This window comes from Lygodium microphyllum, chromosome 7 (assembly GCF_053477565.2).
Source record: "Lygodium microphyllum isolate KBCC chromosome 7, Lygodium_microphyllum_v1.1.10, whole genome shotgun sequence".
Classification (NCBI taxonomy): Eukaryota; Viridiplantae; Streptophyta; class Polypodiopsida; order Schizaeales; family Lygodiaceae; genus Lygodium; species Lygodium microphyllum.
In genome coordinates this window covers 137023300-137043517 of record NC_141141.1, presented here as the reverse complement: position 1 = coordinate 137043517, position 20218 = coordinate 137023300, and positions in this window count along the sequence as shown.

Here is a 20218-nt window from a genome sequence, read left to right as displayed (position 1 = left end):
TCGTCCAACTCTCCCTAGTCGGGACCACCTAGAATCAGACCATCCGATTCTGGGAATCGGACCAACACGGGAGAACATAAAAACATTGACAAATCACCCAACCTCTGACGAGAACTAGCTGAATCAAGCACCCTAGAACCCCCTAGATAAACAACCCGGCTTATACAAGCTGAGAATATGGGAAATTATGGCCTACGATGTCGTGCCGCTACACCACACCATGTAAAAAAATCTAGAGTGTGGCTTTCTTTTAGATTTAGAGAGCCAATGCCACTTTAGGCATTAGTATTAGTGTCCATGGTTCAAAATATCAGATTTTTTTGGACAAGTTTTTAGTCAATTTTTGATATTCTAGATATTATCACTTGTAAAAATCCATAAAACTATAGATAACTTCTAGATTAGGAGGACATGTAAAAGAAAGCATGTAGCTTTCAGCCAATTTGAGAGGATTTTGTGAAAAAAAAGAGATTAGCGAAATCGTGCGATGCACGATTGCTGTTAGTGAATAGAACTCCAAAAGTGGGAGATGAAGAAGGAGTGATCTCGCAGGATTCTAGTTAGGTGCCCTGGTATTTAACTCCCCTTTCGGAGCCATTGGAAGCATCAAATTGGCAATCTGAGCAGCATAGAGGAAGGTATTATTTTGTACACGTTTTTGTCTATTAGAATTATATTTTCTCATAATGCTGAAAGAAACTGACAGGCTTCATCTCTGTTAGTATTCTTCTATATTTTCTAATTATTTTTGGGAGTATTCTTCTACATCTTCAATCTTTTCGAACCCCTTCTCTTCTGTCTACTCCTCTCCTTGAATCTACCTACACCCTACTGTCTCTTATCTTTAAGAACTCAGCTTGAAACCTTCAACCCTTCTCTTATCTCTACCATCTTCAAAGTCAAAGCTCTTGAACCCCCATACATTCTTCTCTTGCCAAACCCCTGTGGTGACCTTCAACCCTACGCGCTGTGACATTGGTGAACCCGACGTGAAGGTCGGTGTAAGAGAACTCCAAGATGGGGGATTCTTCAAGAGATACTCTACAACAATTGGTGCGCATACTGCAGTAAACTTAGCAACAAAAAATCCAAATGTTACAACAACAACAACAAAGGCAAGAAGAAGAGAAGAGTGATTCCACAGCTATCAAGGCCCTAGAGGAAGTTGGGCGTGAATTAAAACAATTGAATGGTCAAAATGTCTCTATTTTTATTCGCTTATATGTTGAAAAAATGCTCTTCTTTGGTGTACCACAACATGCATGGAGCCGTTATTTTGCCAGACTAGCCAAGCATGGTCTTTAAGAAAGAATCCATGGTCTTTTTCAACAAGATGCGGATTGGGATGCATTCAAAAAAGCCCTATGCGAAGAATTCTTCTTAGAAGACTCTGGCTTAATGACGAAGAAAAGTTTCACTAAATGGGTTGAAAAACCCAACAAAGGTTTAGCTACAACATCTCTATACCATGAGTTTGAAAGTAAATTTGGACAACTTGATGCTGAAGACCAACAAAGCATGGAAGGTCAAAAGATTGAATTATTCCATAAGGCTGCAGATCCCATTCTGCAAGAGAAGCTTGTTGATCACCTAGAAGATGCTACCTCCGAATCAGGAGTCAAGATTGCATGGATAGATGTTATTGATGCAGTTAACATGATTGCTCGAAGAGAGCGGATGCGACTAAGATTGGGTTCTACTTCAAGTTCAACAACTCCATTGATGGAGCTTGTTCCACGTTCAAAATCCCCTATTCCTTTGACTAATCAACCAACTCTTTCTTCTTCTGTTCCTTCTAAAAATGATGTAATGGATGAACTCATTAAAAGCATGCATGATCTTCATTTGAATCTTACATAAATTAGTTCAAAAGTAGAGAAGCTAGATGTCAAAGTCGAAGAGCGAGGACGAGCATCAACTCAAAGACCCATGAGAGAAGGCTTTAAGAGGCGCTGTATTTGGTGTGACAGGCAACAACATGACAAGAGGGAGTGTTCTGCCTTCCGTGAGGCTGAAGCAAAGAGGCTCATCTTTTGGAAAGACGAAAAAATTCATGCGGTTGAAACTGGTCTTCCACTGTATCCAAATTTTGGCAATGGTGGAATGAAGAAAAGATTAGAAGATTTAGCTGTAAAGAATGCCTATGCAGCAATTGATGCAGCTACCTATGGGCTGCAAATTGAGCCAATTAAATCAAGTTTGAAAGCATGTAAAGCTAATGTGCAATCTAAAGTATGGATACATGCACTAGATCAAATGGAACGTGGTAAAGCAGCCAAAGAAGATTTGGCTAACGCCAGTCAGTATATTCAAGGAATAATTGGTTGGAAAGAACCGGTAGATTCTTTTTCTGCCTTTGCACATTTGGCTGACGTCAATCATAAAGAAGTCTTGATTAAAGAAAAGAGAAGAAGAGAAGATGAACCAGGGCCTTCCTCTTCTGGCCCTCCAAAACGGGTAACTAGAAGAACACCTGAACAACCAAAGCTTGCTGAAAATATAACCCTAGATCAAGAGATGAAAGATGCGCCACAAACAAAGAAGACCGAAGAAAAGAAGAAAGGCAAGTAGCCAGGCTACAAATTGCAGTCTGACATATAATCTGCAAAACTGATCTCAAACGAGTCCTAGAAGAACAAATTCTAGGAAGCAAAATTGAATTCAACTTAGGCGAAATTCTTGGAATTGCCAAATGTGAATTCCATGATGTAATTATTAATGTAATCAAAAGGAAAAGACAATATATTGGTGATGAAGAAATAGTGCATGCTTTTTTGCAAGTTCTTCGAGTTTTTGTGCAGGATGAAGAGAAGTTGACTTCATAAGGAATTCAACTTGAAGCAGTTAAAGAATTAATTGTAGCAATTGAAGCTGAAGATAAAGAAAACATGAATGCCAAAATTAAAGAAGTGAAAGTTGAAAATGTAATGGTTGGCTGGTCCAAACCAGTTGGGCAGCCCACCTCTCAAAAAGAATGCCGTCTACAACATATGCATGAGGAAGAAGAGGCTTGGTTTATTCCAAGCAGTCACTACTCCCTTACACATTGGGCAAGAGCAACAACAGAGACAATCATCAAAATTGGAGAAAAAGAAACACCATGTATTGCACTCTTAGACCATGGCTTGGAGATATCATTCTTGGGCAACCTTACATTTCTGAAGCCTGCTTGGAAACAAAAGCTCTTGATGATGGTTCTTCCTATGCTTGAATTCGAAGGAAGGATAATGAAAGAGTTGTCCAATTTCTTACTGTGTGTGTTAACCATAATCAAAACAGAGATCGACTGCGTGATTATCCTGTGCCTCCTAATGCCCGAGAATTCAAGGGTTTTCAGGCTGCACTACTATAAAGGGAGGCCATGGTAGTGCGTCATGTAAAAAGATTGAATCTCCTTATGCAACAGAAATTGTGTCTCTAGCAAATTTATATGTATATACAGCCAATAGTATGGGCTGTTATAAGTCTCTTCCGGCCCTGACTAAGACTAAAAGAAAATATTTATGTCATGTAAAAAGGGAGCTGAAAACTTATGACATGATGGCTGAAAATGAAGATATTTTGGGCATTTTTTTTGGACTAATTACTACTGACACATTGGCTGAAATATATGCAATTGTTCATGTAGAAAATCAAGCAGAAAATTAGTCCACAGAAGTATGTACATTGGATTTTTATCAAACAATTCAAGAATTTGTTGAACAGGAAGATAATGGTTTACTCAACAAGGCTGAAGCACAAGTGGAGACAAAATACAAGATAGTGGATAAGAAAGTCAAACTTGTGGCAGTCCCACTGCCTCCTGAAAGTGAAGGGCTCGCTGATAGGGCATAAAATCAGCCAAGTCTTCGTGATCCTTCCAACATTGGTCACAGGTTCACATCTGAAAGTATAAAAGAGCTCAAAATAGGTGAAAATTCTTTCCTTTCGTCGGTTGAAAAATACTCTTTTATGAAAATGCTAATGAAACATGGAAAAGCTTTTGCATTTCAACCAAGTGAAATAGGCTATGTGGATCCAAATATTGTGGCTCTTATGGTCATTTTTACGATCCCACATGTACCTTGGAACCTCAAGCCCATTCCCATTCCAAGGACGCATCTGCCCAAATTATTGGAACTTCTAAATGAGAAGATCAGAATGAAGATTTTAGAACCTTCTTCAGCACCTTGCTCAAACCAATGGTTTGCTGTGCCTAAGAAAAATGGATCTTTACGATTCATTCAAGATCTACAGCCTGTCAATCGTGTCACAATCCGAAATGTTGGTTGGGGTCAATTGTCGATGAGTTTGCTGAAGCTTTTGCAGGTAGAGCAATTTATTCTATGGGTGACCTATATTCAGGATATGACCAATTTTAGTTTTCATTAGAAAATCAAGACATTACCACAATGAAGACACCTCTTGGATTGGTCCGCATGTGCACTCTACCACAAGGTGCAATAAACTTCGTAGCCCATATGATGAATGCCATGCACAAAGTCTTAAGGGACTTTATTCCACAACTTACTCTAATATTTCTTGATGATGTACCTATCAAGGGATGCAAAGTCAATGAAAAGAATGAGGACCTTGACAAAGATGGTTGCAGGACATTTGTAGTTAACCATATTCATGGTTGTGACAGGATTTTGACAAGGCTAGAAGAGGTACATCTTACCCTTTCTGGAGCTAAGTCGATTTTCGGAGTAGAAGAAGTCCTAGTGGTTGGTCATCTATGTGGCCCCTATGGACACAAAACTTCTCCAATCAAGATAGAAGCCATCAGCAGAATGCAAGAAAAATGCACAAATGTTTCAGAGGTGAGAAGATTTCTTGGCGCATGTGTATTCCATCTCATATGGATACCACATTTTGCTCATGTAGCCGAAAATCTTTATCAATTATTAAGAAAAGGCCAAAGATTCTCTTGGAATAAAGAGCATATTCTCACTATGCGTAAATTAAAGAAGCTATTAATTTCAGCCCCCACTCTCAAAAGGGCCGACTATTCAAATAGTCAACCCATCATCCTTACTGTGGATACAAGTCCCATTGGGATAGGATGGGATGTTGGCCAAGAGGATCTTGAAGGTAACATGTATGCAATTCGTTTTGGAGCAAAAGTTCTCAATGAACGTCAAAGAAGGTATGCACAAGTAAAAAGGGAATTGTGGGGAGTTGTAACAAGAATTTTTTATAGGTGCTTTCGTAGTGGTAGAAACTGATTGTCTTCCACTCTTGGGCATGATTGCCAATTGCTCTACACCTGACATTGCTATGCTAAGATGGATTGCATATATTAAGTCTCTCAACCCTGAATTAAAGCATATTGTAGGGAAGGTGAATCCAGTTGCTAACATGCTATCACGTGCAAGATATGACAATGAAGAAGAGTTGATAGAAGAAGATGAAGCTGAAGAATCTATACTTGCTGAATTTCATTCCATGGCTTGTTGAAAATACCTTTTCAATTACTGCATATACTGGTCCAAAGCTGAAAACAACAGGATGGTCAACTAGAAACCATCATGCTCATTGCATTGCTCAAGTTCTAGTTCATTTCCTTGAAGAAGATTGGCTAAAGATCGGCCAATATTTGAGCACAATGAAGAAGAAGGAGACTTGGACTGATGAGGAGTTCAAACATATCAAGAGGAAAGCTTATGGATTTTTTCTTAAAGAAGGACATCTATGGAAGCACGCAAAGAAGAAGAAAGAGCGCCTGTCCAAGTTTTAGGTAACAAAAGATTGCAACAATAGGTAATGAAGGAATTTCATGAAAGCCTGTGGGCTGGCCATAGAGGCATATGGGGAACCTTTAGTAAAGTCAAATAAAAATATTGGTGGCAAAACATGTATCGGGACATAGCACATTTTGTTGAAACATGTTATGTGTGTCAAATTTATTCTATAGTCAAGCATCAAGACGGGTTACAACCAACTTATCCTTTGTCTATACATTATAGATGGGTTATTGATCTTATAACCATGCCTATAGGAATATGGAATATGCGGTATTTAGTGCTTGCATGAGAGGATCTAACCAATCAAGTTGAAGGCAAAGCCTTAACAATCAAATCCACTAAAGTTGTTTGTCATTTTTTGCTTGAAGAAGTGTTTTGTAGATATGGTTGTGTGGGTAAAGGAACTGCAGATAGAGGAGAGTTGGATGCTGATGAGGCACGCAACTTCTTTGCTCAATTGGGTATTAAGTTGGCTTTAACATCACCCTACAACCTTGAAGGCAATGGAAAGAGTGAGAGAGGTCATCAACCTATTCTCAAAGCTCTAGCAAAGTCTTGTAGAGGAAAGATCAAAGAATGGCCTAAAATGCTACCTTTTGCATTATGGGCTGATCGGACTACTCACAGTTCAGTGACTGGCTATATGCCAGCTGAACTTATGCATGGACAACAAGCAATTATCCCAATTGAAGAATCTATTCTCACATGGAGTCTTCTACCTTGGGAGGAAGGCATTAGTAGAGAAGAGTTGCTGACTTTGCACATATGGCAGCTAGAAAGAAGGCCTGAAGATGTTCAAGCAGTTATTGAGAAGCTAAAGTCAACAAGACTAAAGAACAAAAGAAGTTTTGATAAGCGACATCGACTTCGACCAAGAGCAATTCAAGAAAATGACTGGGTGCTTCTCTATGACAGCAACCTAGACAATCAATACATTGCTTCTAGGAAGATGGTAAAGCATTGGTTTGGCCCATATGTGGTAAAGGTCGTTCATGACAATGCCATATATTCATTGGCTGAATTAGATGGAACAAGCATGAAGAACCCATAGCTGGAAAAAGAATCAAGCTCTTCAAACAAAGAGAAAGTTCAACATATGAGCGCATACCGTGTAAAAAAATCTAGAATGTGGCTTTCTTTTAGATTTAGAGAGCCAATGCCACTTTAGGCATTAGTATTAGTGTCCATGGTTCAAAATATTAGATTTTTTTGGACAAGTTTTTAGTCAATTTTTGATATTCTAGATATTATCTCTTGTAAAAATCCATAAAACTATAGATAACTTCTAGATTAGGAGGACATGTAAAAGAAAGCATGTAGCTTTTAGCCAATTTGAGAGGATTTTGTGTAAAAAAAGAGATTAGCAAAATCGTGCGACGCGCAATCACTGTTTTCAGGCAGTGAACAGCACTCCGAAAGTGGAAGATGAAGAAGGAGTGATCTAGTAGGATTCTGGCCAGGTGTCTTTGTATTTAACCCCCCTTTTGGAGCCATTGGAAGCATCAGATTGGTGATCTGAGCGGCATAGAGGAAGGTATTATTTTGTACACGTTTTTGTCTATTAGAGTTATATTTTCTCATAATGCTGAAAGAAACTGACAGGTTTCATCTCTGTTAGTATTTTTCTATATTTTCTAATTCTTTTTGGGAGTATTCTTCTACATCTTCAATCTCTTCGAGCCCCTTCTCTTCCGTCTACTCCTCTCCTTGAATCTACCTACACCCTACTGTCTCTTATCTTCAAGAACTCGGTTTGAAACCTTTAACCCTTCTCTTATCTCTACCATGTTCAAAGTCAAAGCTCTTGAACCCCCATACATTCTTCTCTTGCGAAACCCCTGTGGTGACCTTCAATCCTATGCGCTGCGGCAACGGCCTACAGGAAACCTCTAGTAGTCTAGTCGAGAGTCCAACCCCACTTAGAGCCAAAACCAACTCATAGACTCCATTTCCACCTTGATCGAGCAGAGAAGAGTAGTAAAGACCCTAGAAAATTCTTAGGAACAGCTAGAGAACGTGCTTAGAGCCATATTAGGCTGCGAACAAAAAGGGGAATAACGTGAGTTGCATTTTCCATTCTACATTCACACCCCACATTGATTTTATCACTTAAAGGGCACCTGAAGAAAATATAAAAGCCTAATTTCACACAGTGCACAGAAAAGAGCGTGCGTGCGTGAGTGCACACACACACACACACACACACACACACACACACACACACACACACACACACACACACACACACACACACACACACACACACACACACACACACACACACACACACACACACACACACACACACACACACACACACACACACACACACACACAAAGTGATGATAAATTGAGGATTGTTTGTACATAACAAGGAACTCATTCAGACTTAAGTGAATGAATGAACCCACTAGTAGGAGAAGACCCTGAAACTTAGATGGGTAATCGAGAACCCCAAGTGGTAGGACCAAGAGGAAGACATAAGACAGGACCTAGACTAATTGAACTGACATCGTTGTAGGTGTGAATCCATCCGATTTAATCAATCTCATTGACAATGTGGTGGAACAAGAGACCGCAGATATGGCAGAGACCAACACAAACCGTGGACGCAACGAATAACTCGATCTAGGGGATTTCCTAGATGAAATCCAACAAATGGTGAGCAAGTATGACTTGCAAACCCGAATGGACCAGCACAGTAGGCCATCCGAAGATATCATAGCTAATCTCAAAGAGGAGAGGAAACTAGAGTGGGAAGCCTTGCAAGGCCTAGTGGCATACAATCAAGAACAAGCTAGAAGCTTACAATAGAATGTAGAAATGCAGGAGATCCAATGAGTGTTAGCCTTAGCAAACAAAAATTGATTAGGACTTGACGCAAAGAGAGAGAGGGCTCTAGAAGGAGACCTTACTCTAAGCAAGGAGCTTCTTATGAAGTGACTATTAGATAACACGTTAGCAGAGCAGAACGCAGCAACACTTGCAACCTCATTGCTCATAGGGCTAGGAGTTAACTAGGGCTCCAAGAGCCAATCCAAGATCCCTATTGTTGGTAAGCAATTAGACAAGTACCAGCCAAAGGATGACTCTACAACTTTGTAGAGTAGTTCAAGCAAGTCTGTGAGGCCAACGACCTTACCAATCTCACCCAACACTCATAATCCTTCAGTCTTTGCTTAGACGACAAAGTTAGAACTTGGTACATTAGCTTAGACACAGTAGAGAGGAACAATTTCAACCGCCTCAAGGATCTCTTTATCAAGAGATTCTATGAGGCAGGGTACTCGGATAACCTCATAGTCTGATTGATGAATGTCAGTCAAAAGGAAAAAGAGGACATAAGGAACTACGTTATGCACGTGCAGAGTCTCTTTAAGAGAATCCCATCTAACGAATGACCCAACGAATGAGCGGTCTCCATGGAGTTCATTAATGGGATCTGTAATAAAGAGCTTTACAAGGCCTTAATGAGGAACTCTAGGCCTACATAGAGATGTCCTAGCTAGGGTTTTCGATGAAGCCATAAGAGTGGATGACCAGCTCAAGGAGAGGAGCTCTAGGAGCTTAACTCGAGATAGTGCTAGTTCTAGATGCTTGGAGAGAGCTACTACATCTAGCGAGCGATCATCCCCCAACACCCAAGACAAGGGAAGAGTGGAAACCAAAGCCAAGTGTTGACTCAGATGAAGATGGAGATAGCAAGGCTACAAGAAATGGTGAGAAGATTGACACCTCCACACATCTAATGCATGTATTGTGGTGGAAACCACTTACCAGCAGACTGGGGCAATATTTGATCTTCTTAGGTAACCAAATGGTGAGAGTGGAGATGGACACCTAGAAGACCACTTCAGTCGACTTGGACGCCATCTCTGCCATATTGAAGAGAGATGCACAAGTTAGACAATCTTACATGCCATTGGCGAAATATGTCCCTTGTCCCGAGGATGAGCAAGAATGGATGTATGTGGTAGCTACAATCAATCTGCCATTCTCGGATAACGAGGAGTATGAACAAGCTATTAAGGTAGTTGATAAGCCTAGAGACATGCTCTCAATGCCAATATGCATGATGGCTAGAAGCTCACAAAGATGACCCACCCCAGTTACATTCCATATCCCAAGCAATAAATGAAGCTCCACAAGACAAATAAGGGCAGACTCTAATCCACAAAAGAAGATCATCTTTAGAATAGAGAGAGGAGTCATGCACATGGAGTGCAATTGCACGTGGTTGCAGCATATAAGAGCAATTGACCTATGAGAAATCAGGCCTACCCCAACCAAGTGCCATCTCATTATTCAAGAAAGAGTCACCATTTGAGCTATGACCACCAAAAGAGACTCCCTCTTCTAGCAAAGATGGAGATTTTGATTCCGAGTCGGAAGTAAGCTGAGACAATGATCGTGAGATACCTCAAATGCCTGAGACCAGATATACCAAGGGAGACCTACCAGTCCATCTGAGGTGCCGAAGGTTGAAGGAGGAATGAAGGGGACAGCCAAAGGAACCACAAGATGAGGAGCAAAGAAAGATGCAAGTCCTGCTGAAATGATTCACGAAGTTTAAGAAAGATGATATGGTAGTAATCTTGCTAGGAGCCAAACGACAAGGGTAAGTAGAGTATGATTCATTTACAAGATTGAGCACATAGATTGGGTCTCACCCATAGTGATCGTACTGAAGAAAAATGGAAAGATCAGAGTGTGCGTCAACTACAAGAAAGTCAATGTTGCTGCCAAGACAGACAATTACCCATTGCCGTACATTGAGCATATGCTCGAGCAAGTAGCTGGTAAAGAGGCCTACAATTTTCAAGAGGTCTTCTCAAGGTACAATCAGATGCAAGTGCATCCTGACGATAGGCACAAGACTGCATTCGCCATTGAGTGGGGGGTCTTTGCCTACATAGTCATGCCCTTTGGGTTGACAAATACACTAGCCACATTCCAAAGGCTCATGTGTGCCATATTCAAAGACATGCTTAGGAAAGAGTTAGAAGTATTCATTGATGATCATGTGTGCCATATTCAAAGACATGCTTAGGAAAGAGTTAGAAGTATTCATTGATGATCTGTGTGCTCACTCTAATAGGAAGGAATACCTAGACAAACTCCGAGTGGTCTTTGAACAATGTCGATTGTATTGAACCCCTTGAAGTGCCAATTTGGGTAAAACATTGATGTATCCTAGGGCAAGTGGTGTCAAAGAATGCCATTGCCACAGACTTTTCAAAAGTCAGTGTTATTGTCAATCTACCACTACCCTCTGATTATAAGGGAGTTCAAGGCCATACGGGGTATTATCAGAGATTTGTACTGAACTATGCATTGATTGCTAGACCTCTATAGAGGTTGCTCATAATATTTGAATGGAACAAGGAATGCCAATGCACATACGAGGAATTGAAGAAGGCTCTAACCATAGCACCAATCCTATGAGCCCCTGAATGGACCATAACCTTCTACGTTCTCATTGATGCTTTGAAAGTTGCTGTGGGAGCTGTGTTGTGCCACATACGAGGAATTGAAGAGGCTCTAACTACAACATCAATCCTACGAGCCCTTGACTGGACTATAACCTTTCACATTCACATTGACACTTCGAAGGTTATCGTGGGAGCTGTGTTGTGCCAGCCTGGTGAACACAATCTAGACTATCTAGTGAGCTTTGCTAGCAGATAACTCACAGATACAGAAATGAACTACTCAATAATAGAGAGAGAGGGTTTAGCTGTGGTGTTTGATGTAAAGAAATCTTGGCATTATCTTTTGGCTACCCCTTTTACCTTCTTTGTTGACCATCAAGCCTTGTTGTATATCATTAACAAACCTTGCGCTACAGGATGCATTGCTCAATGGTTACTTCTACTCTTAGAATTCAACTTCTCCATGCTGTCAAGAATCGCGTGGTGGAGGGGGTTGCTCAATATGCTGCGCAGAACACACACAGAATGCACAAGGAGAAGCTCACTCAAGAGACAAGAAGAGAGATGGAGGCCAAAACGTTTTCTTGCTGATTTCTTCTTCTTCTTCCACACTCTTTACAATGTACACAAAGTATAGATAAGATACAACATAAAAGGAAAGTGGCCTACTAAGTCAAACAATGCATAACCGACTACACTAGTCGACTGGCGCTATAACTATGCCAGCTGTAAATAGGTGTAACAACCTGAATATAATAAGTAATGAGTCAGTGGCCATGTGAGAGTCATAATGACCACCGACGTGCTAAGTGTAGACGTGTGGACCCATCTAACCAGGCGGTCCATCATCAATGTCCGCATGTGTTGAGCTTGTCATCTCAACACTCCCCCTCAAGCTCAACTGCATCTCTGCAACTCCAAGTAAGCTTCGAAACTTTTGAAGCTTCTCTGTACCCAAGGCCTTCGTGAAGATGTCAGCTATCTGATCCTGTGTGCTGACATACACCAAGTCAATCTCACCTGCTAGTACCTTCTCTCTCACAAAGTGGTAGTGTACCTCAATATGTTTTGTCCTGGCATGGAACACAGGGTTCCTAGCCAACTGTATACTGCTCATGTTGTCACAATAAATGACAACTGGACCTTCCACCTGGATATCCAAATCAACCAATAGCTTTTGCAGCCATACTACCTCACATGCTGCAACAGCAGCACCTCTATACTCAGCCTCTGTACTCGACAAAGCAACTGTAGATTGCTTTTTGCTGCTCCATGCAATTGTTGCACTACCAAGAGAGAACATGTATCCGCTGGTAGATCTTCTATCAGACATACTACCAGCCCAATCTGCATCTGTGTATCCAAACACCTGTACATCTGTACCTGCCTCATAGAAAAGTCCATAATGTAATGTGGACTTCACATATCTCAATATGCGTCTGACTGCATCCAAATGTGGCTTTCTAGGTACTTGCATAAACTGACTCACAAGACCAACAGCATAGCTCAAGTCTGGCCTTGTAATGGTCATGTAGATCAAACTCCCCACTATCCTCCTGAACATAGTAGGGTCTTCTATCTCATCCCCAACATCAGCACTCAGCTTTACATTCTGCTCCAATGGGACTGAAAGTGGTTTGCATGCAGTCATACCATACTTGGACAATATATCCAAGCCATACTGTCTTTGGAACAGCCATATACCATCATCACATCTGATCACCTCAATGCCAAGGAAGTACCTTAGCTCACCTAAATCCTTCATCTCAAACTTCATCTTCAAATAGCCCTTGACTTCAGCAATCCCACTATCACTATTACCTGTAATAATCAAGTCATCCACATAGATGACTATGATGACCAAACCTGCATCTCCCTTTCTCACATAAAGTGAGTGATCAGCATCAGAAACATAAAAGCCAATATTGACAAGATACTCTCTGATCTTGTCAGACCATGCTCTTGGTGCTTGCTTGAGCCCATAGAGTGCCTTCTTCAACCTGCACACATACGTGGGATGCTCTAAATCTTCATAACCTGCTGGCTGATCCATATACACTTCTTCCTGCAAATCACCATGCAAGAAGGCATTCTTTACATCCATTTGCTGCAACCTCCAACCTTTGGCTACTGCCAAAGCAATCACACATCTGACAGTTGCCATCCTAGCAACTGGACTGAAGGTTTCATCATAATCTATGCCATATGTTTGGGCATAGCCTTTTGCAACCAGCCTAGCTTTGTACCTGCTAATAGAACCATCTGCATTGTGCTTAATCTTATAAACCCACTTACATCCAATAGCTTTCTTTCCCTTTGGCAATGATACTAGATCCCAAGTCTTATTGGCCTCTAATGCAGCCATCTCCTCATCCATTGCTGCATCCCAATGAGCATGACCAACAGCCTCCTCAAAACATGTGGGCTCAACATCCTCAACTAGTTTCACCATATAAGCATAATGGTGAGCTGCATAACCCTCAAAACCAAATCTTTTAACAGGGTATCTCACCCTGCTAGACCTGCGTACCACTGGATCACTCAATGGAGTCTTTGCATTAACACGTGCTCTCTGCACACCTGGAGTCCTCACTGAAGGAATGCCAAGCTCATCATCCAAGCTCTCTGAGCCACTGGAGTCTCCATCAAGAACTGCATCAATACCTTCTAACACTTTATTCTTTCCTTTGTCTTTACCTGTAGTGCTACTAGATGCACCCGAAGATGTAGAGGTACTCCTTAGTCTCCCAGACCAAGGACTACCAGATGATGTCTCTGGTCCACTAAGAGTTCGTGATTCTTGCTTTTCAGCCTGCACATGAGTGTCATGATCATCATCATCATCCAATGCATCACCACTAGATGTATACCAACTGCTCATTTCATCAAAGATGACATCCCTGCTCACTCTGAACTTACATGTGACAGGGTTGTAACATCGATACCCTTTCTGCTCTAAAGAGTATCCAATAAAGACACACTTTTCAGCCTTTGGATCCAGTTTCTTCCGCAACTCATCTGGCACATGAACATACGCAATGCAGCCAAATACTTTCAAGTGTGAAACATCAGGCTTCTTACCTGTAAAACATTCTTCGGGGGTCATACCATGAACTGCAGCTGTGGGAGTTCTGTTCATAATATAAACAGCAGTATGAACAGCCTCAGACCAAAAATGCTTAGGCATATTCTTTTCAGCCATCAAGGCGCGTGCAACTTCTGCAATATGCCTGTTTTTCCTTTCTGCAACCCCATTTTGCTGTGGGATATACCTGCATGTGAACTGTCTCTTTATCCCATGAGACCTCAGAAAATCACTGAACTCATTTGAGAGGTACTCTCCCCCTCCATCTGACCTCAGGCACTTTACTTTCAAGCCTGTTTCTCTTTCAACTGCATCCTTGAAAGTTCTAAAGTGCTCAAAAGCTTCACTCTTTTCCTTCATAAAATATACCCACAGCTTTCTAGAACAATCATCAATGAATGTGACAAAGCATGAACTGCCTCCAAGAGATACATTTTGTGTAGGCCCCCAAATGTCTGTATGCACAACATCAAGGATATTTCTGCTTACATCTCTGTCATGTGAAAAGGGTTGTCTTGCCTGCTTACCAAACTGACATGCTTCACATACCTTCTGAAATTCTGCAACTTTAAAAGTAGGCAAACCTGTAACCAACCCTTTGGACTGCATTAATTTCAGCCTTTGTACATTTGCATGTCCAATGCGTTTGTGCCAAATTTCAATGTCTGCAACAACACCTTTTCCTTTGGCATACATAGCAGCATTCATAGTAGGAATTCCAGCATCTAGAGTGAACATACGTCCAACTCTACTTCCCTTTGCTACCAACCTGCACTTGTCATTGAAGTCTTCTACAAAGCAGCCCTTTGCATTAAATCTAACTTGCAGCCCTTGCTCTACCATTTGACCGACTGACACCAAGTTCTTTGTAATAGATGGCACATGCAATACATCTGAAAGACTCTTTGTCTTACCATCATGCAAGGATAAGGAAACTTTTCCAATGTGTGAAATTGGGTGGCATGAGTCATCACCCGTCTGCACATAACTTGCATTCTGCAAATCCTGCATCTCCCCAAACCATTCTGCATGGCTGGTCATATGATTGGATGCACCTGAATCAACATACCAAACATCTTCATGTGTTCCCTTTCCTGTAACAGCATTCAGCATATGCTGCATAACGAACAAACGTTCATTTTTATCTTCATTCTGTCGTGAAGACGATGCATAGTTTCCTTGCTGCAACTTACCACTGCGGATATCATCTCTCTTAGCATAACATTGGGCTGCAATATGACCTGTTTTGCCACAGTAGTGGCACACAATACCAGAGTTGTTAGAACCTCTGTTCTGCCATCCACCTCTTCCTCTAAAGCTCCCTCTGCCTCTAAAGTTACCACGACCTCCTGAAACCTGCATATCGCCAAATTGCTGATTCAATCTGTTTTGCTGGTTGTCACTACCACGTCCTGTACCACGGCCTCTTGAAGAGAACCTGCCACGTCCCCTTCCTGAACTGGAGTAGAAAGCTTGGACCTGTTCACCACCTCTTTCAGGTGTCTCACTCTGCATGTTGATCTCTTCAGTGATCATAAGGGAGACCAACTCATCGAAATCTGGAAATGGCTTTCTGACATATACATAAGTTACAAAAGACTTCCAAGCCTTTTCATTGTTAAGTCCGCCCAAGGTAGACGACACCAAATCATCATCATCGGGCATTGCATCAATCGCTGCCAATGCATCTGCAATGCTTCTTACCTTCAGTGCATACTCATTGATAGACATCTTCCCTTTCTTCAATGTATTCAACTCTTGCTTGAGTTGAATCTTTCGTGCCTTTGTATTTACAGAAAACATACTTTCAAGTATGGTCCAAGCTGCATATGAATTCTCTGCATTTCTAATGTGTCCCAACATATTATTGTCAATTACTGCAGACAACCAATACATGACCTTTTTATCCTTTGCATTCCATTCCTTCCGTGCCTTTGTCTCTTCTGCAGTTGGAGGATCACTCATCTCCGGTTCCTTTTCTTCACCTGAAACAAACTCGTAGAGGCCTTTTCCAATAAGGAAGTTCGTGACACGGAACTTCCATGAAGGGTAGTTGTTCTTGTCGAGCTTCTCAATGATAGGGCTTCCACTATTCTCTGCCATTATCACAAAATTAATACCAACAGCAAGTAAATCTTCTGCAACCCTGGACCTATAGTGCACAGCAATACACCAGACAGCCTTTTTAACTGTCTGCTCAACAATACATGCAATCTGCAATCTTTTTTGCAGATAAACCTTGTGTTTACTCACTGGTAAACACCTTTGAACTTACAGATCTGAAATCTGTAACCTGCGCACCCACGTTCGGTCAATACAGTCGAAGTCACAGTGTACCCCGAAACTGCTGTCCGCAACCTTGCGGCTCTAAAACGGGCCCTGAAACGGCCTCAAATGCCCAAAATCTCTGCGGGAAAGCCCTAAAGGGCTGATCTGCAGAATATACAGTGCTCTTCGCGCACACCAAATCTCACTGCAATCTGAGATTTTTGCTCTGCACTGCTTCCGGTGCCTCCACAGGCACTATCCAAGAGAAGGAGTGGAAGAATGGGAGAGATTCTTACCCGTAGCTTGCTTGCTCAAACCTTGCTTCTTCTCCTTTGCTTCAACCTTCGAAATCAGCCTCTCTCAATGGCGCGGCTCTGATACCATGTCAAGAATCGCGTGGTGGAGGGGGTTGCTCAATATGCTGCGCAGAACACACACAGAATGCACAAGGAGAAGCTCACTCAAGAGACAAGAAGAGAGATGGAGGCCAAAACGTTTTCTTGCTGATTTCTTCTTCTTCTTCCACACTCTTTACAATGTACACAAAGTATAGATAAGATACAACATAAAAGGAAAGTGGCCTACTAAGTCAAACAATGCATAACCGACTACACTAGTCGACTGGCGCTATAACTATGCCAGCTATAAATAGGTGTAACAACCTGAATATAATAAGTAATGAGTCAGTGGCCATGTGAGAGTCATAATGACCACCGACGTGCTAAGTGTAGACGTGTGGACCCATCTAACCAGGCGGTCCATCATCAATGTCCGCATGTGTTGAGCTTGTCATCTCAACACCATGGTTGTACATAAAGGGAAGCAGCATTACATGGCTGACCATATGTCTCGCATACCCACAAGCAAAGCTGCTAGATAGGGCATTACAGACGATTTGCCATATGTACATCTATTTAACCTATTTAGCGGACGAGAATTGTTTAGAGCTAACTTGATGCCATATTAGACAGACAACATAGTCCAAGTGCTTGAACACTGACTACCTGAATGACCCATTGAAAAATCCCAACTCAAGAGACTCATTCTTAAAGTCCAACCCCATTAGTTGATAGCAAGCCAACTCTACATGCTAGGGCAAGACGGGTTGCTACTGCGAAGATGCATGTGCGAGCATGAAACACATGACGTACTTGCATAGGCACACAATGGGATTGCAGGAGAACACTTCAGCGGAGATACGATAGCCTGCAAGGTGCTACAGTCTCAACTATGGTGGCCTACTCTTTTCCAAGATGCAACACAATTCGCAAAGCATTGCGACGAGTGCCAACGGACCAAGGTACCTATTCGCAAGGACAAAATGCCAAGTACATAATTGTTGCCACTGATTATCTCACGAAATGGGCGGAAGCACTAGTCATGAGGGAAAACAACGCTAGGACCACAGCTAAGTTCCAAGTGATCTCACAATTTGCTTGCCCCATTGAACTAATTAGTGATCAAGGCATGCACTTCATCAATGAAGTGATCACTCACCTCTTGTCCACCTTTCTGATCATCCATCGAAAATCCTCACCATACTACCCTTAAGTAAATGGCCAGGTTGAGTCCACAAACAAGATTCTAGTAAATGTCATGACTAAAGTAGTCTTTGCTTCGTGCAATGACTGGGATAACAAACTAATGGCAGCCTTGTGGGCCTATCAGATAGCCTATAAAATGACTGTAGGATAGACTCCCTTCAACTTGACCTACATAACTGAAGCAGTTCTACCTGTAGAGTTCCTTATCCCGAGCTTGAGAATAGCTCTTCATCAAGAGGGATGGGATGGAAGGAAGGCATGGACAGAATGCCTAATTGAGCTAGAACACTTATTAAAGACTCGATTTCTAGCCACCCATGTAGTGATATGTGAGAAGGCATGACACAAGAGTTGGTTTGACAAGAACGTCAAGCAACAAGATTTTGAATAGGGAGACTTAGTACTATTGTACTCAATCAAAGGTCATAAACAGAAGATGAAGTTTAGAGGGCTAGGACATTTTAGAGTTTGCACCATCAGCCGAACCGGTAATGTGAAACTTGAAACCCTAGAGGGTGAGGGCATAGGCTTCTTCAATGATAGCCACATAAATAAGTACTACCCTCCCACACACCCACTACACGAACCTTCATTGCTAGAATCCTCTGTCAAGGTATGAGTGGCCACTATCATGGAAATTGAAGATAAAGATGAAGAGGTTGTAGCTCCGACCTACTTGCACATGACTATCATTGCCAAGAAAACACATATGTTTGATGCATTGATCGATAAGGGTGTTGATTTTAATATCTTGACTCACAATCATTGGATTCACATTGGCAGGCCATAGTTACAACCCACTAATACCAAACTCAGTCCATATGGGAGCCGATCATACACACTTCTGGGAAAGTGCAAGGTTGCTATCTCTATCGAGTCTGGAAGCTTGCCCATGATCTTTTATGTGTTACCAAATATGAAGGATGCGGGTACAAAATCACTGTCAGGACATACATTTAAGAAGTAGACAAGCCCAAGGACGCATTAGAATCTACTAGAAAACTAGGTCTCAAAGTGGCATCTACAATGCTCAATCCATCAATACTTGCCAAAGAAAGTGCTTTCAACCGTCACATGAGAGCAAAGGCTCACATAAAATCTTGCAATGATCTACATCTTCACTCTCACCCTGATCACAATCCATGGAAGCTAAGGCACGAGAGGAATCGAGAGATCACTTTGCGATAGAAAGAAAGAGAGAGAGAAAGAAAGAGCTCGTGCAAAGATGGAGGTGGTTACATCACCCCTAATAACCACCTTCCTTCACATGACCCTTCCAACTTCTTTTTTCTTTTAGTATCATTGGAAATACTTTCCATGATCTTCTAGGCCTTTGAACTAGGACTTTAGCCTAAAATGAAAAGAAGTAGAACCAACACGCTCATCTTATGTGGAAGGCTTTTTTGACCATGGTTTTATAATTGCCCATGGGCTAATAACCATGGTATGATACATTGTTTTGGGTTTAACTTGACAAATAATATGTGTATGTAAGAAAAAAATATAACACTAAAACTAAAAAAAATGCAAAAAAGAGTACAAGTTATGAGGGTAACAAATAAATAGCCATTCTTTATGCTTACACTAGGTCTTTGTGGATACAACTTATGTAGAAGCAAATAGAGACTCCTTGCGATACTCATGTCCATTGCAAGACTTCTAATATAACCACAATAATTATTTAGAATAGTATGGAACTGAGTTGCCTCTCATTGAAATATTATTATGGGTTGGAAAATATTATAAGTGTACCTTATAGATTGTTTTGGATTTAACTTGACAAATAATATATTATAAGAGTACCTTATAGACGAATGATGCCTAAAACAATATATTTAGATCTTTAAATTATAACACAACTTGGATTTTCAAAAGAATCCTTCGGTAGTCCTCTTTGCACCTTGATTCAAGTTCACAACCTATCTTCAATAGTTGTTCTTTGGTGTGGATGTAGTAGTTTCCGCATCAATAACAAGCTTGCATGGGGTTGGTATTATTGCACTTTCAAACTTTATATTAACCTTGGTAGCTTGTCTCTTCATTCTCTTCTTATAATTATTTATTCTAATAGAATATCCATCCATCATTGAGGGTTCAAAAAGGCTAATTCTTGCCTTCTTCATTTGAGCTCAATTCATGATATTTAGTGAAATGGATTCAAGA